Consider the following 26,793-nt stretch of genomic DNA (forward strand, 5'->3'; position numbering starts at 1 on the left):
TGTGAATATCTAATATGTATAACCAGAAGTTGTTTGTTAAAATATTCCAATTTTAACATAATGGTTTCAATCCTGCCATTGTCCCCTTTTGAACTTTATTTATTTTTAAATGATTCATTGACATTTTTTTCTTTCCTTTTTAACACTATCACTATCCCCTTTTTAACTCATTAATTCTCCCTTCCATAAATTACTCCTTACAGCAAATAAGTATAGTCATACAAAACGAATCTATACATTAGCTGTTTTAAAAGTGTACATTTTTCATTCTGCACTTATATTCCATCACCTATTTCTCTTAAGAAGTAGGAAGCAGAAATCATCATTAGTCTTTTGAAGTCATGATTAGTTACTATGTGAATCATAAAACATAAATCTTTTGAAGATGTCTTCTTCAAAATCTCCGTCATAGTATGTGTTGTTTTAGTTCTGTTCACTTCATTCTAAATCATACATATAAGTCCTTTTCTTTGAATTTATGCCTTTAGTTAATTCTAATGGTATAATAATGAACAGCTAGGAAGACACATTTTCCTGGATTCAAATCTGGTCTTGGAAACTTACTAGCTGTGTAATCCTAGGTAAGGCACTTAACGATGCTCACCCAGTTCCTTATCTGAAAAATGAACTGGAGAAAGAAATGGCAAGCCATTCCAATATCTTTGCTAAGAAAACCCCAAACAGAATCACAAAAATCAGACAAAACTGAAAACAACTGAACAACAACAGCAATAGCATACTTGGGTTAACTATATATCTGGGTTAAACTCTGGGTTAACTATTACACCTCATATATGGGAAAGTCAGGTTCCCAGAGAACATATACTATGTCTCTCCTCAAAGTTCAAAGGGATATCTTTGAGTAGTTAGAGGCAAAGGGGGGAGTTCTTGTATTATGTCTTTACCGACAATAGCAATATGTCTCCCCTTCTCCATTTGATTATCAATTGAAAACAATTAGCTAGAATAAATAGCTTTTAGAAATGGCTGATTACTAAGGTTGGTTAGTAAAAGGAATAGATACAATCATGCCCTCAGACTGAAGGTATAAAGTATATATAGAATCCAAATCAAAGTGGATTTAAGTTAGAGTACATGTAACCAAAAGGATAATTCACCACCCTCAGAAATCTTTTTTTTCCTCCTTTCATAGGATCTCAAGAAGTTTTCCTTAGGTTTGGTTTCTACTAGGTCACTGTAGAGTACTAAAGATGTCTGAAGAGTTGTTCTTGATTCTAAGGGAGACATTGCCAAAAGCTGTGCTGATTTGAAATCCAAAATCTTCCAGACCTCTCCAAGCTAACAAGGTCTTCCTCAAGCCAAGGCAGTATGTGTATGTGCGTGTGGAGAAAGTGGTGGTGGAGGGGAATAAGACAGAGGCCCTTCTTTTCCTCTCTTCCCTAACAGTTAGTTCTCAAGAATTACTTGGCTGGACTGCCCTATCCAGAATGCCAGGGACTGTAAATATCCAATTTTTAAACTAGCTTGTTGTATTCACACAAGCCCCACAGGACATGATTTGAGAATCCTTAATCAATTCCAATACATTTCCTGTGCAGCAGCAGCATTACACTTAGATAGATAGAGCACACCGGTTCTGGAGTCTAGAGGATATGAGTTCAAATGTGGCCTCAGACACTAACTGGATACATGATCCCAAGAAAGTCACTTACCTTGCCTGTCCCAGTTTTTTCTTCTGTAAAATAAGAACAATACTAGTACCTACGTCCCAGGGTTTTGCTATGATCAAATTAGATAATATTTGTAAATACTTAATAAGTACTTGTTCCCTTCTCATTATACTTCACTTGATTTTATTCCTTTTTTGATTAATTAGGTTGTTCCAACTTAGTTTAATGAGTTTAATTGCCTGATTCAATTGAGATGACTAGACCCAGTTCACACCTATTCCAATAAGTCTCACTGTAAGTTTAGGGACTTCTGTAATTATTAAGGTAACAATATGGAAAACCCCTCTTCTATATACATACTGACAGCATCCAAAAATGTTTATCTCACTTTGTAACTACAGTCCATTAGCTGTCTGCTAAGAGGTGGGAAGTATGAATCATCATTAGTCTTTTAGAGGTATGATTGATCATTTTATCAATTAAAAGTTCATAAATCATTCAAAGTAGTTTTATTTTTAAATACTATACTCTGCATATATTGTTTCCAAGTTCTATTTGTTTCTCTGTATGTCACTACATACAGGTACTCCCAGGTTTCACTGAATTCATCCTTATATCTTATGTTGCAATACTGTAATTTATGTAGGCAGCTCCTTTATGTTCAGTTCTTTGCTTTAAAAATGCTGATATAAATACTTTTTATACCTAGTGACTCTTTTTTCCTTTGATGATTCACAGTACAACTATAGTAATGCTATTCCTGGGTCAGAGGATATGTATTATTTAGAATTTTGGGGGGTATAATTTGAAAGTTTCCCAGAAATTCAGACCACTTCATAACTCTATCAATAGTGCAATAGTATGCCTATCTTCCCATGATTCCTTCAACAATTGTCATTTTAATTCTTTCTTATCTTTGCCAATCTGATGATTGAAAGGTAGAATCTCAGATTTGCTAAGTTTGCCTTTCTCTAGTCATTAAGGATTAGAAGAATTGTTTCATATGATTACTGATAGCTTTCTTTTATTTATTGTTTTTGAGATGTCTGTTCTTATCGTTTGTATCATTCATTTATTGGTGAAGAACTTTTTTCTTGCCCATTTGTATGAATTCCCTATATATCTTGTATATGAGGCTTTTATTAGAGAAATTTGCCACAAATTTTCCTTATTAATTGTTTCCTTTGTAATTCTAAGTAAATTAATTTTATTTGTGCAAATTTTTTCAATTTTATGTAATCAAAATGGTTTATTATATTTCCTATAATCCTTGACATCTGTAGTTTGGTGAAAAACTCCCCCTTTATATAGTTCTGAAATGTATGTCCTACTCTGTTCCTCTGATTTGTTTTTGATATAATATTTTATGTTTGTGTCATATATTAATTTAGAGTACACTGTGGGGAGATATTGATTCAAATCTAATTTCTTCCAGACTGATTTGATGGTTTACCAAAAGGTTTTTTCATTTTTGTTTTGGTCAAGTTGCATAGTTTTCTGAAAGCCAATGGGATTACCATCAATTAAGGAATGGCTAACAAATTACGATATATAAATGTAATAGGAAATTGTTGTCTAATGAGAAATGACAAAGGGGATAGTTTCAGATAAATCTGGGAATACTGGTACAAACTGATACAAAATGAAGTGAGAAAAAGTAGAACAATATTTATATAATGTCAATTATATTATAAAAACTTTGAAAGATTTTAGAACTTCTCTGTATAATCCTAATTTTTTGGCTTATTTTCTATAAAGTATTTCTTTGGTAATGTATTTAGTATGTTGTATAACCTATAAATTAACAGATATTTTTAATTTTTTATCATTTTTATTAGTACACTATAAATATGAGCAATTTATCTCACCTCATTTATTTAGCCTTGTGTTTATAAAGTTCCTATGGTGCCTTGGTAGGTAGACTCTTAAACATTTTATACATTTTGCAATTATTTTAAATGAAATTTCTTTTTCTAACTTTTCCTCCTGAATTTTGTTAGAAATATATAGAAAATCTAATGGTTTGGTCGAACTTTAATTTCATTTTTAATTTCCCCCATCATTTTTCTTTTGTGACTCTCATACTCCTTATGGCCAAGTCTTTTTTTTTTTTTGTATTTAAAGTTTTGTTTCTAGTTATTTGTATCTAGTTATTTCTAGGTATTCTAGAATATATAAATATTCTAGTTATATTCTAGTTATTTTAGTTATTACTTTCTTCTTCTGGGTTCATTTCTTGGATTATGCTTAAACCATCATATTTCTTTGTTGTATTAAAAGATTTCATATGAGTTATTCTTTTTTTTTTTTTAACCTCAGTTTTCTGGTTTTGAAGTTTTGATTTTGTTCATGTTTTCTCCTCCCTGCTTGGATGAACTGAGTAAAACTTATTTGTTCTGTCCCCTCTTTAGTCTCAATGTTTTTAAAACTGCTAGCTTGATAGCTAGTAACTTCTATGGTCAACTGTAAGTTGTGGCCTTGGCCCAATCCAGAACTGATTCCATCTCCTGCTTTGATTCTGATAAGCCCCAGAAGAATTTGGAAATCATCCTGGTCTCAAGCTTTCTGCACATAACTTCTCGCAATGTTGCCCAGGCACTAAATTGGCCTAGTCTCCTGATGTTGGATTCAGTATTCTGAAGAGTATACAAGGTCCTGTTTCCTGGTTAAGTAACCTATAGGAGTTGGCTCTATCCCCTTCTTCAGTTTCGACAGAATAGGAGTAGGATCTGACATTAGATCCCACATTAGTGGAGTTTATCCTGGTTTATAACCCCATTATGCCATTAGGGCACTGACTGGCTTCAGCTCCAATTGTAGTTAATGCTGATTTTACTAGCAGATTCTCTGTCTGCCTCAGTTGATTTTTGATTCACATGAGTTTAAGCTGATTTCCCTGTGCAATCCCTCTGCTACCCTCTATTGGACTTTTTGGACAATTCTGAAATGGAGATAAAGTCATGTTGTTTGTTTTCTGCCTTTTTTTTTTTTTTTTAATCACTGGCCTTCCTGGAGTACTTTTCTGTAATTTGCTTGAATTTTTAAGGATAAACTTAGTATCTATATTACATTGCACATAGTAGTCTTACCCAATATTCTGAAACATTACCTTGAACACCACCTTTCCCTATAACTCTGCTTGTCTTGACATCAAGGCTAACATGTCTAAAATGGTTCTTTCATCAGTAAGTCATTTAAAAATTCTAAATTTTCTCTGAAGTTCCTTTTATTCTTCGTTTCTATCTCTGTTTTAATTTCTCTCTCCCTTTGTCTATGTTTCTTAGTTTCTGTCTCTATTTCTTTCTCTTTCTCAGCAATGACATCATAAATCACTTGTATTTCACATATCAAGTTCTACATCCATTTCCAGAAATTCTCAGATATTCACATTATCCTTATGTGTAAGAGGGAAGTGTGAGTGACAAAGTCACACAGCCTAGAGGAATCAGGGCATAAAGAAAGCACACCACATGGCTCACTTCTGTACTAGTGAGGCAGAGAGTTGAATTTCTTAGTGTCCACATCATAGTCTCTAGCCAGAAAGAATGATCTTGAGCCAATTTGTTTCCATTATTACTGTCCACAACCCAATTAATCCATTGCATCTCAGCTAGCCAAGAGCCAAGCCATCATAAGGAGATTACCAGAGCTCACAGAAGCATGGAGTTAGCAATTCACTGGAACTTTGAGATCAACTACAGCAACCTCTTCATTTTATAGCTCAAGGAATTAAGACCAAAAGAAGTAAAGTGATCTGCCTAAAGTGATCAAGGTAACTTAGTCTGGAATGATCTAATAATAATGAAGATTGTTCTAACCCTCAATTTGTAACTGTTATCAATTTTCATAGAAGTTATGTGGCCAGTAGCTTTTGAGAATAGGGGTGAGATAGAAGTGCCTCTAGCTGTGCAAAGGGAAAAAAAGCAAGACTCTTCCTAGTCAGACGACAGACCACATGAAACCTTAAATTCAACAGAGAAAAATCTGTACAGAATGAGTTACATCCAACAATAATCCTAGGAATAGTGTTTGGGCTAATGCACAGGCAAGTTAAAGTTATGGGTGGGGGGATGAGGGGACGGGGGAAACAGAACTCCACAATGAGACTTCACATTTATTTACTAAATGATGGTTTTAGTTATAATGAAGCACTTTTTAACACAGTACTTTTAGAGATGGTTCCTTGCACCTCAGCTAAAGTCTAACTTTCTACAAAGTTCCATTCCTCTTTGATCTTAGTGCCTTTCCTTGGAGATTATCTCCAATTTATCCTGTATAGATCTAGTTTCTAAATAATCATTAACATGCTTACAAGAACTCCTTGGAGTAGAAAATTTTGTTTTGCCTTTCTTTGTATACTCAGCACTTAGCATATAGTATGTACTTACCCAATGCTTGTTGACTGGCAAGTCAGAGAAACCATATAGAAATCCCAATTTAATAAGATCTCTTGAAACAGTGTTTGGTCAATAAACTAATCCATGAATTAAGAAGCATTTATAGAGCTCCTGTTATGTGCCATATACTAGATGCTAGGGATAAAATGAAAAACCAGATTTATACATCTGAGTCAGTCAGGAGGTATTTGTTAATTACTTATTGTGCCCTATGCACTGTAGTAAGCTCTGTCAATGCAAAAAAAAAAAAAAAGAAAGAAAGAAAAAAGGTCACTGTCTTTAGGGAGCTTACTTTCTAATGGGGGAGAGAAACAGGAAAATTATTAAATACAGATAAGATACATACAGAGTAGATGGGGGTGCAATATGGGAAAGAGATGGGGAAAGCCTTCCTAAGAAAGGAGGAATTTAAAATGAGTCTGGAAGGAAAGCACAGAAATCAAGAGACTTGCTTGGGAAGATATGCATAATGTAGCAACACACCTCTAGTGCCTTGCATAGTACATCTGCTCAGATGCTATTGAAGAAGTCTCATATACTCATGGATGCCTCTTCACTGTTCAATACCAAAAAAACGCTCTAGAAAGCTATTTGGAGGTATAGAAGATAATGCTATTATATATCCTGGTGATATATATATAAGAACAGCAGCACCACAAGTGCTTAGAATAGCTCCTCTTGTTTACTTTCAACTACTAGTTCTATTTTGACTATGTGAATGTGAAATTATATTTGGGTAGAGGGAAGCCTTTTTTAATTTTATATTAGCAAATTGGAAAGAAAACAAACTTTGTTCTGGAATCTTTTCTTTATTCTGAAATTTGGGCTGAGAGAAAATTTCTCTCAGATGTTTTCACTTTTTCCTTTAAGAAACTCAATAGATTATCTTACTAAAGTAATAATGCTAGAGGGTATCATTTGTTTTCTTTAAACATCTGAGAGTTCTAACTGGCTAAGGTCCCCATCTCCACTTTTTTATATTTATATGATCAGTTTTCAACAGGATTTTCAATAATCCTGTATGTAAGCATAATTAGTCCCATATTACAGATAGGAAATTGAAGCTCAGAGAATTTGTGACTTATCCAAAATTATTTAGTGAGCAAATGACAGTCCTGAGTAGAATATAGGTCTTTGGACTCCATGTCCAGTAGCTTTTCAACCCTATTTTCTTGGCATCTCTCTAAGAGGTATACTTCGGCTGTGGTTTGGGTTGTATGCAAGTCAGACATAGAAAATAAGAACTGTAGTGAGTGGATTAGAATTGCTCTAATAGAAAGATGAAGGGAGAATGAACTGGGCTGGAGTAGTCACTGGGCTTGGGGCCAAAAAGAACCTGACAAATAATAAAACAGCTCACAATATAAATTGTTACTTGCTCTAGCAAGTGGCTGTGAGGCTACATTTTTTACTTACTTGCATTGGTTGCATTATAAATCTGACAAAATGTGATAGGAGCCAGGATTAAGCTTGTAAAGAGCCAACTAACTGCACAAAGTTTAATTCTTTTTCACCCTTTTCCTTTCTTTCTGTTCCATAGGTTCACAGATTTATAACTGGAAGGGATCTCATGGTCCCTCATCTAGTTCAGCCCCTTTATTTCTTAGATGAGGAAGCTGAGACACAGAGAAGATAAGTGTTTTGTTCAAGATCATACAGGTAGTTAAATAACAGAGATAGCAGTCAAGTTTTCAGACTTTTCCAATGATAGGACTCCTCCCAATGAACTATGATGCTTGTCCAAAAAGGAAAAGCATATCAAGTAATCATTCTGAATGTGTGTATCTATCTGAAAGTGGGAAAGGGAGATTTGTGATCCTTAAAGCCATCTCTGAGAGGAAAGGGATGTTATCCTGCATTCTGCTCCTGGCGCATTAGGGGATTTAATGAACATTTTCAAACAGTAGGCAAGTCTAAGTTGCCCTCCATTTTCATTTTGTCCAATAAATGCTCAAATTCTACCAGATGTGGAAATTGAGCAGATGGAAGCACCTTCTCAGTGCCATACTAACACTGCACTTCCTATCTTTGGAATTTAACTGACCTGTTTTGTTTTGTTTTATTTTTATTTACCTTATTTCAGATCAGTAGAATTTCAAGGATCTGTTTTTCTGTAAGAACAAAAATTTATCTCTCTGAAATGAACAATGCCACAAACTCTTTTTCAGAGAAGTTCCCTGTTATAAATAGTATAATTTTCCCCCCCTTGATAACCACATGGTTAAACTTAATTTTTTCAGCCATAATTATTCTATTCTTTCTCTGTCTCTCTCTTTTTGTGTGTATGTCTCTCAGTGCTTAGACACCTAATATCAGGAGCATGGCCCTGATGCAGTATACATTGATTTGTAGATATTACTTTAGAGGTAATAAATTTCTCTAGCATTGGTGGTCCTGTGCCTGTTGGGATGTATAGTATGCAGATTAATTCCACAGCATATGTGCACACTAAATCTACCATGCTAGAAATGTTTTTGGAGGCAAACCTGCCTGCACGCAGCAGATTTTTCCAGACCTTGGCAATTGGAGCATGTTAAAGATAGTCTGCAGTTGCCAGGTTTGATTTCTTAAATTAAGAGTCATTTTGAAATGGAGTACAGGGAAGGGGGAGAAAGAAGAAATGCCCTGGTTGACAAAGGTAGGGAAGGAACTGTGAAAAGCTTAATTCTCTCTTTATATTTATGTTGGAAGCTAATTCTTTCTAACAAGTAATTATCTGGCCTCTGAAAAACAGGATTTGTCTTGCAAAAGCTGGCTGACATTATCTGACAGGACTATTCAAAAAGGGGGATGGAGGATCATTGAAGTAAGCAAGGAAAGGTAGCAGAGAGAAAATAAGTTTTGACCTAAAGTCTAGAGATCTTTCTTTTCTGTTTGGTCATTTTTCAATCATGTCTGACTCTTTCTGACCCCATTTAGGGTTTTCTTGTCAAAGACACTAGAGTGGTATGGCATTTCCTTCTCCAGCTGATTTTACAGATGAGGAAACAGAGATAAGCTAGGTGAAGTGACTTGTCCAGATTAATACAATTAGCATGTGTTTGAGACCAAATTTGAACTCAGGCAGATATATTCTTGATTTCAGACCTAGCACTCTATTCACTGTATTCTATGGTATTGTTCTCTACTCTACCATTTAACTTCTAACCTCCATTCTATTGCTTCCTTCTTTCCTGGGCTATATTTGCAATCACAGAACCTTGGTTCAAATCCTGACTCTTATTTTCAGGGTGATTTTGAGCAAGTGATTTTACATCTTCAGACCATAGTTTCCTCATATTTAAAACAACAAGGATTGCTAGATTGCCTCTAAAGTGCCTTTCTGGCCAAAATCTTTGATTCTGTAACTATAGGCTTTTATTTTTCTTTATTCACTTATTTTGTGGATAAATGTGTGCTGGAAAGGATCTTAGAGATCAAGCCCAACCCTTTCACTTTTCAGATGGGGAGAGACTGAGCCTTTGCTTTCAACCCAGGTGATAGAAGAGGCAAACAATTGCTCAAGAACAGAGATAAGGGATTAATCTAGCCACTCGAAGTCCCCTGGCCCCAGGGTGATGGAGTGCCTGAAACAGTGGCTCTGTCAGAATGTCCTATGTGACAGGGAGACAAATAGTGTTTGATGAGACTGTAGGAGTAAGAGAGCTTGTGTGTCTGTGGGATAGGTAGGTGGAGGAGCCTGAAGTGTGTGGAGGGAAGGGGGAGGGGAGATGAATGGGAGATTGCAGTTATTTGTAAATAATACTTAATTAATGAGACTTTAAATACTGGATGACTTAATGTTATTCCAAGCAGCAATGATGGCAATCTCCATTCTTTCCCTTTTCAATTACAGCTTGAAGGAGGAAGGGAGAAGCAAAAGGAGGCTAGAAGCAGAAACTTATTGAGGTGAATTGGAGAGATTTTTGTCGTGCTTAATATCAATTCATTTCACAGACTGCTGACACAGCGAGATTTCACAACTCAGAATTTATGGAGCTTCCTAGTGTGCAGACACAAAAACAAAATATAAAAGAACTTTAAACAAATGATCTGCCATCAGCAGATAGACACATACTAGATATATAGATAGATACATAGATAGATAGATAGATAAACAGATAGATAACAAATGCCCTACTTACCCCAAACAAAAAAAATGCACTCACAAAAATTATTATTATCATTTTAGTGGATGGAAATAAGACCTAGAATTAGGAAAAACTGGGCTCACATTCTGATTTTGAGAATTACTAATTCTGTCACCATGGGCAAGTCATTTAACCACTTTAAGCCTCATTTTCCTCAACTATAAAATAGGATAATAACTTCTAGTGCCTGCCTCAAGCCTACTGTAATAATTACAAAACAGATAAATGTATATAAAGCTCTTTGTATGCTTTAAGTTATTTATTAAAAATAATGGTTATGTATTACTCATAAAAATTGTAAAGCTGGAAAGAACTTCAGTGGTCATTCAGTCTAACCCATACAAGAAACAGAATCCCTACTACATCATAAACAGCAAATGACTATTTACCTTTTATTTGAAGATTTGCAGTGAGAGAGGAACAACTACTTAACACAGTCTATTCTACTTTTGAACAACTCTGACAGTTAAAATATTTCAAGACTAATTTTGCCTCTTCAATTTCCATTCATTGCTCAGAGATATATTCCCTAGAACAAATCTAGTTCCTCTTTCATGTGACAATTGTTGAAACATTTTTAAACACTTAAAATCTCCCTCTCCATTCTTTTCTTCTCTAGGCTAAATAGTCATCATTCTTTTAACTGGCCTTCATGGCTTTGCCTTAAGGATTTTCACAATTTGGGTTGATTTTCTTTGGAGATTTTCTAGCTTATCAATGCTCTTTGAAAATTGTCTCATACATTTTACTAGACTGTAAGCCAAACAGGTACAAAGATTCCATCTTATTATCTATATTTTGGGGTTACATATAATGTTGTTTATGTTGTAGTGTAGGGTTAATAAATATTTCTTTACTCAAATGGACAGAAACTTTAGGGTGAATATCTATCTGATATATATATATATATATATATATATATATATATACACACATATACATTCTACCTATAACCACTGCAAAATTTTATAGTTTTTGCAGTTATTAATATATTATATAATATTTCATTCTCTACATCTATCTACCCATGGTAATTCTCAATTTAAATTCTGATTTCAAAATCAAACCTGGCAACTTTCTTTTCCCCTGAGGCAATTGGAGTTAAGTGACTTGCCCAGGGTCACACAAGGAAGTATTAAGTGTCTGAGGTCAAATTTGAACTCAGGTCCTCCTGACTTCAGAGCTGGTGCTCTATCCACTGTGCCATCTAGCTGCCCCTACTTTCTCAACTTTTAAAAGCGTTTATATCAGACAAAATTTTATTGATACAAACACAATAGCTCAGAGCTTCCATTTGGATAAATTCCTAACATTCAGTCAAAAGACTGGTTTTCTGGCTTAGTTTAAATATGAGTATTTCAAGCTAACCCATAACAACTTTTTTTCCAGGAAAAAATCAGAGTACCAGAAATGCTTAGGGAAATGAAGTGAGAACAGTTTATAGTGCCTCTTACTAGACCAGTACAATGAAGAGAAAATAGGGTTAAGAGGAGACTTTTAAAACTTCCTTTTATTCCTTGAAGAGCTGATTACAACTTCATTCTGAGAATTCTATTCCAAAATGCTCACCAGAGTCCATCTCTCCCTCCTCTCTGTCATATCTCACTTCCCTTTTTTCTCTCAGCTTCTCCTTTCATTCATTAACACTGTGCTGCCAATTCTTTCTAACATGGCTTGCTAACTTTCAGGAAGGGCTGAAGATGATGACTTCCTTACTGCCCTGGTCAATTCATGTAGTTCCTAACCTTTTCTCTTAATATGTTTTTGTGAAGTTTCTTCAAAACTCTCAAGCATGATTTAAGTTCATCTTCTAGGACAAATATCTCAATAGTTCACAATCATTCTCAGGATTAAGGAAATGCTTGACCTTCTGCATTACAATGTTAGTTCTCAAATCTCTGCTTTAAAGTGAGAAAACTAAAGCCCAGATAGTTTAAGGGATTTGAGCAAAGTAAGTTGCAAGTGGCAAAATCAAAATTTAAAGTGGGTCTTCTGACACCAAATTAAGTTTTCCCTACAGACTGACACTTGTTAGGAAGTACCTACAAGGTACAACCTCAATACAGATTGAGAAGATATGAGAAGATCAGAAATGTGCTTTACCCACCTAACTTCCTAAACTTATCCTCCCATTAAGTTCCTATTCCTTTTTGTCTCCCCAGTCTCATTCTCCTGTTTATCTCCAGGTATTTTTTATTTTTGTAAAATTTATTCTTTTCTTTCCCTTTTTATTTAAAAAAAAAACTGAAAAAAATTCCATGACATTGTTTTTAGCTACTGCAGTTCTTGCAGAATTTTCTTTTACATTCCCACTCACTATTTGAATACCCATCAAATTATTCCTACCTTTGATTCATATTTATAGAAAATTTTTATTACTTATTAGAAACACAATAAAACAAAACAAAACAAACAAACAAACAAACAAAAAAACCCAAAGCTTCAGAGATTCTTGAATGGTCTGGGGTTTCCCTTTAGAAATATAGCAGATTGATAAGGTGAACCATGAAGGCAAATGCAATCAGGGGGAGATTTTGAATACACTAATGCTCTCCCTTAGAAGGGCAGGCAGCATTTATATTGATTAGTATTACATTGGAACTTCAAAATAATGTGGCAAATATTAGCATAGGGTTCCCTTTGAATTCTAACATTTTTAGTTACTAGAGTTCCTAATTATACCTCAGTTTTGCAAGGGTCCTATCCAAGACATTACTGTGTGAGCAGAGACAAGTACATAAATCTCTGGGAGAGCACTTGACTTACTTACAAATTGAGGTTCATCTGGCACCTCAGAAGCTATTGGAAAGAAAGTACTTTACTTCTTAAGCCTTGATTTATATTTACAGAATGTTTTATTATTACTTATTAGAAACACAATAAAACAAAACAAATAAACAAACAAATAAACAAAAAAGAAAAGCTCTAGAGATTCTTGATCTAGGGTTTCCTTCTAGGAATTTAGCTGATTGATAAGGTGGACCATGAAAGGCAAATGGAGTGATTCTAAATCAGGGGGAGCTTTTGAATACACTAATGCTCTTTTGAAGCCCTTTTGTTCCATCATGAAGAAGAGCCACATTTATCTATTACACCCAATGAACAAATTAGCAATAATGATTGGCTTACAATACACAAAGTGTATATTTGAGAATAGGTCTTCAACCAGGCAATAATTTGTTATAGTGCCCCGGTAAGGCAACTTTTCAATGCTGAGAGCTCAAACTCAAGAAGCTAGGAAATGTATTACAGACAGTTTCACTGAGTCACTAGGCTGTTAAAGGTTAACAAATAGCTTTCAGAAAACATTGATCATAGACCATCTTGTCTGAAGCAAACACTGTGGAGTCCAAAACTCTCCTTGCCAGCACACAGCAGAAATTCGAATTCTAAAGAATTTTGTTACCTTGGCATCATAACCAAGTGATAGAAATAAGATGATGAAAATTGTATAACCAATATTTATGTGTTTTATAATTTCATTCTATAGGTTGGCATAGCCAAGAGATTCATTTCCAGAGGGAACAACTGCTGTTAATGAACTTCTCCCTACTTTGCTATTCTGGTCCAGACACAGCAGAAATAGTTTGTTTTTGGGTTCATGCTTATATCTTGGCCAAATGGTAGAATCTGCCAAATCTTGTGCTTTACTGTCACAGTCTTCAAGAATTACATCATCAAAGACATGAATGATCAGAAAGGAAGGTGGGCTAAGCATGTTACAGAGTGAGGGATAATTTATGAGCTTTGTGTCACTACTGTGTACACAAAACATTGAAAGGCTTTTAGTACATTGGGTAGATCCCCTATGAAGGACCAATAGATGAGTACAGACCCAAGTCCCAAGGATTAAAAGGCATAAATAGATTAAAATTTGTACTGGTGTAGTATTTCAAAATTCTTATACAATTATCAACAATAGTGACAAAGCTTATTTATTATGTGACAAATTAAGAAGTATCTATTCTTGGTAAGAAAATGTTTCTGAAAAAATTAAAGGCTACAAAAAATGTTATTTAATCCATTGTGTAGATCATAAAGCCACTTAAATTCCATTAAAAATAACAAATAAAAGTACCTACTATGTGTAAGGTACTGTGCTAGGTGTTCAGTTTATTAAAGTAAAAGTGTTTATATGGAGATCTGAAAAGATCGATCACTTCTAACTGCAGATTATATTTTAGGAAAAGTTTCATAGGAAAAATGAAACTAAGATGGGTCTTGGAGGAAAAGAAGGATTTGAATAGAAAGAGACATGAGAAACAATTCATTCTAGGAAAATGAAATGGGATAAGTGTGTATGTGTACACTCGTGTGTGTTTATACATATGCCCAAATCCATGGACATGGGCAGATGAAAAATTAAAAAAAAAGGCGAATAGTTTAATTTACCTACAGTGTAAACTGAAAGATGTGGCATGGCATAAAATTAGGCTGGAAAAGTAGGCTGAAGCCAAATTATGGAAGATATCAAAAGCTGGGTCAAAGAGTTTGTGTTTTGTCCAACAAGTAACAATGAGACACTGAAGATTTTTTAACTGGGTAAATGATATGTTCAGATTTGGGCATTAAGATGCCTGGTAGGATGGATGAAAGGGAGAGACCAGAAGAAGGATTGACTACTGAAATAACACAAAGTATTATTTTAATATCCAACTCTCAATGGGTAACTAGTAAAAAAGCTGAACACAGGAGTGCTGTAAGGTACTAAGACTTTGCACACAAATATTCTGATGTACTGCACCAGTTATGTAATAAAGTAGAATGGCTCCAATGTATTAAATACTTGAAACAAAATGAAGGGAAGAAGAGCAGAAGTCCTTAACACGAGCAGGGGAAATGTTTCATGGATGCAGCACATCTAAAGCCAAATAATACTGACTTTGCTAGCAAGGAAAAGAAAGGGGAAAATAGCACTGGAATACGTTGATGGAGTGACAATTTGAATAATAATGTCATGCTGACTAAAGGACCAAGATATAGGAGGAAAAATGTAACTGAAAATGTTTATTTTGAATAAGCACTGATGAAGTACATCAGAGGAAAAGTAGAACATGGTCAATAGGAAGGATTTGGGAAGAATTAAACACAGGAAACCCCTCTACATGTACCATGTACTCCCCCCTCCATGTTCTCCAAGATTTTTATTCTCTCTATAATCTTTTTCCTTTCCTTCCCTTCCTTCGAAATATCTTGTATCTACACAATTATTTGAATGTTATTTCTTCAAAGAACTATGCTTTTACCTAAGCGCTTAAAAAATGCTTGTTGACTGACTGAAATTTACCAAAGTCATTTGATGAATCAGCAGTTAAAATGAACTTGAGTAACAGTCAAGAAAAATTTCAGACAAATATGATTCATTTAGGTGAATGAATTCATTTTAAACCTTTTTAAGAATAACACAATTTCTTTCCTGCTTATTGTTAGTCTCTAAAACAAGTGTGAATTTTTGTTTTGTTCTTCCTTATTTGGGATATTTGTCTCAGAAAGTCCTAGTACTAAACATAGTATCTCCTACCTGTAGTCCACAATTAGGGGCCTCTGAGGTTTGAAGTTTTTAGTTGCTTTTTGTTTGTTTGTTTTTTAGTTTTGTGAAGAAATGAGCAGTCATCAGCAGAGAATAGATCTTCTTTTAGTGTTCTTCCTCAGATAATTCTGTAATATGCAGCCTTAATTCATGAATATAGATTTAAATAATTAGATAAATATTAATTGCTAATGAGTAGGATGAGTCAATATATTAAAAATGACAATACTGCCTGAATTAAATTACTTATTCAGAGTTATAATAATCAAACTACCAAGAGATTACTTTATAGAATTAAAAAAAAAAACAACCAAATTCATACAGGGGAGCAAAAGGTAAAAAATCTCAAGAGAAATAATGAAAAGGGATGGAACTTAGGAATACAAGATCTTGAACTTTACTCTAAAGCACTAATCATCAAAAAATTTTGGTGGTAGTGAACAAGTAAAGGATGATAGATGAAAGACAATAATAGAGGATATGGAAGCAAATGAGCAAAGGAGCCTAGTATTTAATGAACCCAAAGATCCCAGCTACTAAGATGAAAAGTCAATATTCAGCAAAAACTAGTGAGAAATTTGAAAGCAGTTTGGTAGAAATTAGGTATGATCAAAATTCATAGCATATACCAAGAGAAACTCCAAATACATATATCTTAGACAATAAAGGATGACATCAGAAGCAGACTGGGGAAGCAAGGAAAAAAAAAACAACTTTCAGAACTATGGATAGGGCATGATTAAACAAAGAGATAGAAATTATTACAAAAGATAAAATGGACAATTTTAATTACATAAAATTATTTTTTTTTGCCCAAACAAAACCAATGCACCTGAAATTGATGGAGAAAATAAGCAACTGGAGGGGGGGGTAATATTTGTATGAAATTTCTTTGATAAAGGTCTCATTTCCAAAATATATAATTAATAAACATATGCCCAAAGGAATAGATAGAGAATTTGAGTGTGCAATTTTTTAGAGGAAGCAACCCAAATTTAACTATATGAAAAAAGTGCTTCAAGTCACTAAGTATTAGAAAAATGCAAATCAAAGCAACTTTGAAATTCTACCACACACCTATCAGATTGCAAAGCTGACAAAAAGGGAAAATGAAAAATGTTGGAGGAGCTGTGATAAAAGACGTACATTAATGCATTGCTGTTGGACTTGTGAATTGGTCTAGCCAATCTGCAAAGCAATTTGGAAGTATATGTAAAAAGTTACTAAGCCAAAGAATATGCTGATGCAGAGATAATACTACTAGGTCAATGTTTCAAAAAGATCAAAAAAGGGGGGAAGGACATATATAAACAAAAACATTTCTAGTAGTACTTTTCATAGTGGCTAAGAATTATAAATAAAAGGAAATACTTATCAACTGGGAAAGATTGAATACATGATATATAAATATAATATAATACTATTGTACTATAATGATAAAGGGAATGGGATCAAAGAAATTTGTGGTGATTTCTATGTACTGATTCAAGAGTGAAGTGAACAGAATTAGGAGAACAACTTATACAATAACAACAACATTGTAAAGACAAACAAATCTAAAAGAATTAAGAATTCTTATCAATGAAATTGACAAACCATGATTCCAGAAAAACTGGCTATTTACCTCCTAGCAGATGTAATGGACTATTGATACAAATGAAGACATCTACTCTAGGATATACTAACATGAGAATTCATTTCGCATACAAAACACACACACACACACACACACACACACACACACACACACACACTGCTTTTGTTTTTCTTATTTTTTTTCATTGAACTTGGCAATAGTGGAGGTAGTGACAATAGATTTTTAAAATTAAAAATAAATTTAATTTTAAAAAGAATATAATAGGAGTCATGGGGTTACTATATTATATTTTAAGTCTCTGTCAATGTGTTCATGAATTTTTTATGTTTTAAGCATTGCTTTTATGTGTAGAAAATAAAAAGCTGACCTGTATTTGATCTTTATTGCATAATCAGTATCTCACATTTCTTCTTAAGAAGATTCTTAACATGAGCAATATTCATATTTTAAGTCCTTTTTCCAAGGACTCTGGGAATAGGGACATAAAGAACAAAAGACAGGGAAGAAACTAATCCCTTTCTTTAAGTGGGCCTGGCTCTCCCAGGTCTGTGTATTGTTGATCTGTGTATTCTCAGGACTTGAGTTCCTTACCTTCTGCCACCTGGGTCAATAGGTTTATTGTTACATTTTTAAAAATTTTTGAACATAATTTCATTTTTCCTTGATCAAATCCAACACTACCTGCTGAGTACATACTGGGACCTTGAGAGTTGCCGAATTGCCTTCTTACCTGCCCTTTCCCACTGGTCACAAAAACGTATCTAAATATAAATATTTTGGGATAGTGACTTAGATATACTGTCAGGCATGTGCAGTGGAAATATAAGTTGTAGGAGAATTTCTCTGGACTTGAGAAACAATTCAATCCAGTTCCCACCACATCATGGCACCTTCATATTAAAATGGTTTGGGTCTCTGATTATTCACATCCTTTATCACATCAACTATTCTTATTCCTCTTTCTGTGATCTGTTTAGACTTGGGCATCTGTAAAAGATTCAGGGTGTCATTCCACATGTATGTATATATGTACATATACAAGTATATAGAGAGGAGGATGGAAAAGGGAGGGAGATAATTATCTAGACAAACTATAAATGGTTAGATCAGCATTTCCCAAATTCAGGGAACATCTATATATTCTTGATACTTTGTATGTCTATTTCCAATGAGGAATGATACAAACTAATTCATATCATATCTCTGTAAGCAGTTTAATTTGTAATTTGTAATGATTGCATATTTAATCTTTGTAAATCATTTAATGCCTGTGGAAAGACAGGGCTGTTTAAAAGAAAACTTTATTTTTGAAAATTCTGGGAAAGTCTTTTTTCCCTTCTTTTTCTTAATTTTTTTGCCAAGTCAGCAGGAAAAAAGGCTTCTTTAGCAAACTGTTTTTTTGAAAATTGTCTTCTCTTAAAAATAAGATAGAAGCAAGATTTCGGTATTCTCTCTGTTTAAATATGTTAAAAATGAAGTAGAAATACATGCAATGTAGAAAAGAAATTTATCAGGAAGGTCCCCACACATCAGTTTGCTTACTATCGCATGATGGGATAGAGTACATATAATATATTTTATCTGTTAAAAAATGATTGAAACCCTTCTCTTAAAGCCATCTCATACTGAATTTGTAGTCATAGACCTAGGTTCAATTCTGGTTGTGTCTAATTAGCCATAGGTCACATCCTCTTTCTAGAACAGATTTTCCTTCTGTATAAAAAAGAGGAGGTTGGGTTAGTTAATTCATGAGGTCTACTAAAATGCTAATATTCTGATTTTCTTGAGTCTAATAACTTTTCAGAGAATGTAAGAAAGTAATAGCCTTGTAGATGGGGCAGGAACTTAAAATTAGACATTTCTAAAACAGATATATTCTTAGAGATTTTTATCATGACATTACACAGACAACATACAAGCTTCTCATCCATGGAAATTCTAAACAAGTCTAATGTTTTCTGTTTTTTTTTTTCTCAAAAGGACTCAGAGTATTGTCTCTCTTTTAAAGGATATTTACTTGGTTGCATCATTAACAAAGAAGCAACATGAATTAGACATTTCTGCCCATAGCCTTTATCAACAATTATTTCTCTTTATTTTTAGAGAGAAATGATAATTGCTTTTCCATTACCCCATAATTTCAGAAAACATACCAACTGATAAATAATTGTAATTAATAATTAATGAAATTAACTAGAGTTACTTTTTAGCTAACAATGGGAGAAAAACTATCAAAAAATCTAGAATATCTTTTGTGGTTTCTGAAAAGAAGGGCCATTCTGTAATATATTTGTGTCTAATTTTATGCAATGTATATTTTTATTGAAAAAGTTTTCCTTGAAATAATGAACTCTTCTAGTGTGTTAATAATATGATGTGATGTATTTAAAATAATTTATACTACTTTAGAGAATATGATCATTTCCTAATTTCTATTTTCATATATCATTTTTAAAGGGGCAAACTTAGAAATGAAGCCAATGTAGTACTATTAAAAATGAACTATAGGGGAGGAGTTTGAACTAGATTTATGCTCCATCCCAGAAGACAGAAGATGAGCTAGGGAAAAAATAGACACAGTCAACAAAGTTTCTCAATTTTCTTGTCTTTAACTTATTATGTTTGTGGCCACACTGACTGCTTCCTGAGTTTAAACTGGGCAGTTATTTTCTTGATGTCTCACAATCCTTAGTGTCTTCAATGTTTGACTCTAGAGCAGAATAATACTCTTGTATTTTAGTGACCACAGGAGCATCCTATTCCTTACCTTTCTAGTTTGGTCTCTTTACCTCAAATAATTTACCCTTATGTTCTCCAAATGTCATAGATACCCTTCTCCAAGAACCATTCTTTTGCCAGACAGTTTAGCTCTAAAATACTTTCTTCTCTAGACCAATATCAACAGTATTCTAATCTCAGTCCCCTTTTATGGTTCAGGATAAGGAAATATGATGACTTAGGAATTCAGTCTATAACTATTTTTTTTTTCTTGCCTTTAGAACTATGCCTTAATTCAATGACATCTGGTCAAATTCCCAATTCTGCTGCCCATCTAACTAAGTCACTTCATATTTCTGAGATTCTACTATTTTATCTATAAAACTGATATGGGAGTTGGGGTAAATAGGTTAAAGCCAGTAGCAGAAATGGACTCAATAATCCTTAAAGTTTTTTCTGGATTAACTGCAATGTCGTTTAGTTCAGTGTTCATAAGAACAAGGCTACTGGGATGGGTAGCTGGGTGGCAGTGACAATCTCATTGGTATTTAGAGTCTAGAATCTGAGGATGGACCATGTCAACTAAAAAATCATTACCAAACACAGACTCCTTCTGCCAGCTTATACAGCTTTTTCCTTTTATTCCAATCTCTCATGACCATTATCCTCCTCCCCTACCATTCTCTCTCTCTCTCTCTCTCTCTCTCTCTCTCTCTCTCTCACACACATACACACATCCCAGCTACAATATTATAATATAACATGTGTTTTTTTTTTCATTTGTCTCTGACTCTTCCTGACCCCATTTGGGGTTTTCTTGGCAAAGATGCTCAAATGATTTGCCATATCCTTCTCCTACTCATTTTACAGATGAGGAAACTGAGACAAACAGGGTTAAGTGACTTGCCCAGGGTCATGCAGCTAGTAAGTATCTGAGTCCAGATTTGAATTTAGAAAGATGAGTCTTCCTGACTCAAAGCCTGATATTCTATTTATTGGGCCATCTATCTTCTTGCAGCTATAACTTAATATCACATAAATCCACTAGTACTGATGCAAAAACCTTGAGTCTATTTTCATTCATAACTCTTAGTTATTCATTATTAGTAACTTACATGTGTGGAAATTCTCATCTTAAGTATTTGGTCCCTACATTTCTGTGATTGACATCCTTGAGACCCTATTTGCTAGTCATATACTTTTTTTTTTTTAAAAGAAGTTCATAAGTAGTCAATTACTAGATGTAAGTCGGCTCAACAAGCTATATCCCAATTTATTTTTAAGGGACAGATGGACTTTCTTGCATCCTGTGTCCTTATCCAGAACAGAATTCCCAGGCAAGACCCAACAGCAGATGCTTTTGGAAAGTGGTGTTCTGCTGGTGGAATTATACAACTCTCAGACTAATGGCAGCATTGACATGTACTAGAAAAGTGGCAAAGGCACAGGACAATCCAAGCTCTTGGGTAATATCCTTGCCATATTAGGGAACAAGTGGGAACAAGAATTTTGAAGTGCTTCCTGTGTTTCAGACAATGTGTTAAGTGCATTTATTGTAGGAAAGAAGGGCTAGACACTGTTTTGGCATTCTCTCTGGGCAGATAAGCTTGAGGGAGGGTATCAAACATCACCATTGCTAAAGTATAGAAAAACAAAGGTGATACAGTGAGTCACTACTATTTCCATTTGTTTTTATTTTCCTTTTTTTTTTCCACAATGAGGTTTTTCAATATAAAGTATGGCTTCCAATCCTTTCATTCTGCCCTGAGTGAAACATAATTAGAATGGGTCCAATGGCCACTCATCCAATATACCTCTAGATATAGTTGAGCAAGGATTCATTTGGAGAAAGTACCCACATCAGTGCTTTCTGCAACTTTTTAAGGGTTTCTTTTCCTCTAATACACTCTGTATATGCCTGAGAGAGAGTAGAAAAGAAGAGCACAAATCTGTGCTAAGCTTGAATGGTTGGAAAGCTATTAATGGGACATATTTCAGACTTTAACTCAACTAAATGAAACTTCCAAAAAAAGAGTTTTACATTCGCATAGATTAAATCATTTCTAATTCACTCTTGCCCTCTGACATCTGAATTAAAACTGAAAAAAAACCCAGCTAATCATTCATGTTTTATTTATTATTCAGTACCAAATAATTAGATATTTTAAAGTTTTTATATAGTCGAGGAGTTGGATGACACTTATTGTGTCAAGATACTGAAAGGGTTAATCGATATTTAGGAAAACTCCTAGAATAAAAAAGGTACATTTGTGTATAGTGTGCTATAGAAGAAAGCATACTGGATTGACAATTACACCTGGATTCCAGTCCCAACTCTAACACTGTTCGATTTTAATAAAACTTTCCTTGACTTTATTTTGTTTGACAATGGATATTTGTTACAAGAACTTTGGTTTTCTTTTTCTTTTCCAGTGGCAGGAAGAAGAATATCTTAGAAAGTAGGAGAGAAAAACAGATTTTTATAAATTAAAAAAAAATCAAAGTAACAATAAATCCTCTTTTAGTCTCAGTTTCTCGCCTCTAACATGGACATCACCCTGTTTAGGTTCTTACCTCACATGTGAACTATTTTAACAGATTATTGATCTCTGCCTCAAGGTTCTCTCCACTCCACTCCTTCCTCCACTCAGCTGTCAAATTGATTTTCCTAAAGCACAAGACCATGTCATCACCCTTCCTCCTATTTAGTAAACTCCAGTGGCTACTCTTACCACTAGTATCAAACAGAAAACTTTCTGTTTATCATTCAAAGCCATTCACGACCAGGGCTCCTCCCATCTTTTCAATCTTCTTACACTTTATTTATTCCTTCCCTTTCCCCCTCACCAGTTACCCCCTTATACCTATCACAATTCAGTATCCCCCTCTTATACAAGATATACTCTATTCTGGACTTTTTTCACTAGTTTTCTCCAGGAGGGAATACTCTGCCTCCTCATCTATACCTCAAGTTTTTCTTGATTCCTTGGAATGCTGGTATTTTCCCATCTATTGATTATAGCCATTTCCCCCTATAAATTATTTGTTAATAATTGTGTGCATGTTGTCTTCTTGATTAGAAGTGAAACTTTGTGAAAATAGGGACTGTCTTTTGCCCTTTTCTCTCTTGATTCCCCAGTGCTTAGCACAGTGGTTGACACATACTGGAAACTTAATAAATGCTTACTGATTCATGGATTGTTTTTTATTTGTAAAATAGAAATAATAATACTTGAACTAATTGAATCCCAGGATTGTTGAAGGTGTTGCAAGTATAGGAATTATTTTTATTCTGAAGTTTTGGTTCTGTCTATTGGAGCTAAACTTGGCTCACTTGATTCACATGTTTTGTAGAAGTAATATCATTGGCCTGATTTTCATTTCTGGCATTCTGAACACAGCAAAAATCTAACCAATGAGGATCCACAGAGAACACATAGGGTTCAACACAAGCATACAAGTCCCTGAAATATGGGCTGTATTTGGAATAGGTTTGAATATCAGACATATTTTGCATTAATTTGATGCTCTGAAATTATGTCTCAAGTCAACTATCTAGATTTAAATGTACTCTGAGTTGGCAGGAAATTAGCTACTCTGAGGGAAAACTCTTACATCTTATCTCTAGGTAATATCCTAGTCTATTTCCTAATTTCAAACTCCTTCTGGAACCCTATTCTTTTCTTTCCTGATAAAAGTTTTGAATAGGAGAGGTAGAATTTAAAGGGTGAAAGTTTAAATGATGTAAAGATGCCTCTTGCAAGAGAAATACTGCTTAAAGGACATAGTAAGTTTAGAATCCAGGTTCAAAATAACTGGGTGTCATTTGAAATATTGTGCTTTTCTTGATGAGTGGTTGTCTCTTCTGCAACCCATTTCCTCAATGTCCAGCACAAAACACACTAAGCAACCTCACCAGTATTGATGAGATATCCAGCCTATAGTTATGGAACTTAAGTAATAAAGAAAAAGTTGGGGAATACCCATCCTAATTAGTGTCATGTACCCCTGGCCACCTAACTTACAGACATTGAGTGAGTTTGGCTCTAAGGTCTTTTTGAGAGGATTTTATTTTGTATTTATTAACCCACTTTCTATTTTGGCATTCTGCACAATAAGGAAGCTTCATCCAAGGCTAATAATAGGCCAAGGCTATCTCTGGGGAATAGAATGAGCTCATAACTACAGTACAGGTGCCAAGGATAATAAAAGTTTCTTAGTCCAACCTAAATATAGGCTACTGCCCACCTCAGAGAGTTTAGTAAAGGTCTCTGATGAGTAAAATATTGTCTGCTGTGTAGGCACCCAATCTGGTTTCTTTGACAAAGCCTTTTGCTAACTGATCCTGAGATAAGATCCTGGTAATAAAGGAGCTGGTTATTATAAAGTGTTATTCTACTCTGGGTCAAATGGGTGTGGGGGAGGCTAAGAAGAAGCAGAGAAATTTGCAAAATGACATGTAATATAAATGAGTGCTGTAAACAGAGACTTTAATAAAAAGGCTATGTAGGAATTTATGGGCAACCCAAGGATAATTAAAATTATTTATCTACTTACCTCCCTTGCTGGCTGATCAGTCTATTAATTATCTATTATACTCCCACTGATTTGCATTTCAGTGAGGCATTTGGGTAAGGATAGTTGAAAAGGAAGTGAGACACTACAGCAAAGGGAAGAAAAAAGGACTTGGGGGTGGAGAAGGTGGGAGCTATGGACATTTACACTCTGTAGACACTGAATGAATTAAAATCACTGTTAAAATCAGTGGCAGGGATTTTACTAATCCTTTACTCATTTAAATAGTTGCAATGGACCACTTCATACTAGCTCCCAGAGAGAATGAATTTTGTTCAACTTTAAATATTTAGCCAGAAGCAACAGGTACATTCCACCTGGTTTTTCTCTCAGCCTAATAAAAAGAAACCCGCAAAAGAATCATTTAAAGGGGAACATACCTGTTTCAGAAGCAACTGCTCTTGTGGGATTATATAGTAATTTTCCTGTTGAAGGGGACAGGTAGACCAGCTAAAATGAAATGGTGGAGAATTTCCTCCCTGTTGTTCAGACTTAATGCTGTGTTTAAAAAAGAAAATGAGAAAAAAGCATCTTCAATCTCTGAATATGTAGAATACATCAGATGTGTGCTTTCACTTTCTTAATTAAAAATATCATAGAACTAGGTGCCATGACAATTAAATCTTTTGAATGTTGTAAGAGAGGAAATCTTAGGATGATCTCAGCTCTACCTCTCCTATTTGTAACACATAATAATTATGGTATTATAATAACAACTAATATTTATACAGTGCTTACTACGTGCTAAGCACTGTGTTAACACTTTGAAATTATTATCTATTTTGATCTTCATAACAATCCTAGGAGGTAGGTGCTATTATTATCTCCATTTTTACACTCAAGGAAACTCAAGCAAAAAGAGGTTAAGTGACTTGCCTAACATCACGTGGCTATTAAATATCTAAAGCCAGGTATCAACTTTGGTTTTCCTGACTCTAGGACTCATAATATTATGTTATAATCATTGTGAGAAGCAAAAGGACAAAAAGTTCATACTGCTTCTCTAAGTACTGAGCAAAAAACTAAAAATGTATTTAGCTTTTTTTTTAAAAGAAGTATCTGGCACATAGTAGATATTTAATAAAACCTTATTGACTTGACAGTATAGCACATAATAACTTATTGCTAAGACTACTTATAGCTCCTCACTTGAGTTACAACAGTACAACAGTTCCTTAAGACTGACATATATATATAAAACAATTTCCAGCTAGCACTGTCTTAATCAACAAGCACTTATAGACACTGAAAAGACAAAGAAAAATATTAAATAGTCTCTGCATTCAAATAGCTTACATTCTAATGGGAGAGACAACTATGTTATACAAAAATGAATATGAGGTGGTTTTGGATGGAGATGTATTAGCAATTCTAGGGAAGAATCAGGGAATATTTTTTGTACAAAGGTGGCACGTGAAGTGAATCTTTTTTGGGAAAAATATTTGTTACATCTTTCTTTACATTGCTTAAATTTCTCCCTATATTCTACTCCTTCCACAAAACAATTAAAGAGAATTTAAATGAGAAAAAGCAGATGAAGAGAAAAAATCCACCAAATTGATTAACATGTTGAAAAATTATGACATTATATCCAATGTTCTACAACTAAGGATATGTGTTCCTCCCCACCCACTGACATTGTGAAGAAAGAGTGTCTACTAATATTTTTTTCTTTGATGCCCAAGTTTATTCTTTATAATTCTGCAATTTTCAGGCTCATTAATTTTTTTATTCCATTATTAATTCTTGTTATTATATGGAAGATTATATTACTATAGTCACTGTGTGCATCACTTCTTTGTTCTGCTTACTCTATTTTTGTATCAGTTCATGTAAATCTCTACATGCTTCTCTGTATTCATCATATTAGTCATTTATTACAAAATATCTTACTCACAAAAATGAATCAAATCTAGTTAATAAATATAATCCACCCCCCCCAATTCTTTGCTATCAAAAATATGATGATATAAATATTTTAGGTCATTTCTTTGTTTGTGATAATGAGCTTGTGATATAGCCCTAGGAGGAGAATCACTGGACCCAAGGTTATAGCCATTTTAGTCCTCTTATTTGCATGGTTCCAGTAATGAAGGGCCTTGATTCTATGTCAAAAGAATAGGATATGTTTAGCCTGGAGAAGATTTGGTGTGATAGTGATAGTAGGGAAGATAATATCACTGTCTTAAAGTATTTAAAGGGCTGTCATGTTGAA

General features: G+C 34.2%; 1 protein-coding gene across 8 annotated transcripts in view; it reads right to left on the bottom strand.

The window, feature by feature from the left end:
- RBFOX3 (RNA binding fox-1 homolog 3) overlaps positions 1-26,793 on the bottom strand; it is a 942,623-nt gene that overhangs the window by 372,302 nt on the left and 543,528 nt on the right. For 6 of the 8 annotated variants that reach the window (XM_031968497.1, XM_031968493.1, XM_031968491.1 and 3 more), the window contains one exon: positions 24,959-25,076. The exons of the other annotated variants lie outside the window; for them this stretch is intronic. The gene's annotated coding sequence lies outside the window, so the exon portion shown is untranslated. The remainder of the gene's footprint in view (positions 1-24,958; positions 25,077-26,793) is intronic. 8 annotated transcript variants of the gene reach the window in all.

The sequence above is a fragment of the Sarcophilus harrisii genome, chromosome 4, assembly GCF_902635505.1.
Source record: "Sarcophilus harrisii chromosome 4, mSarHar1.11, whole genome shotgun sequence".
NCBI classification, from domain to species: Eukaryota; Metazoa; Chordata; class Mammalia; order Dasyuromorphia; family Dasyuridae; genus Sarcophilus; species Sarcophilus harrisii.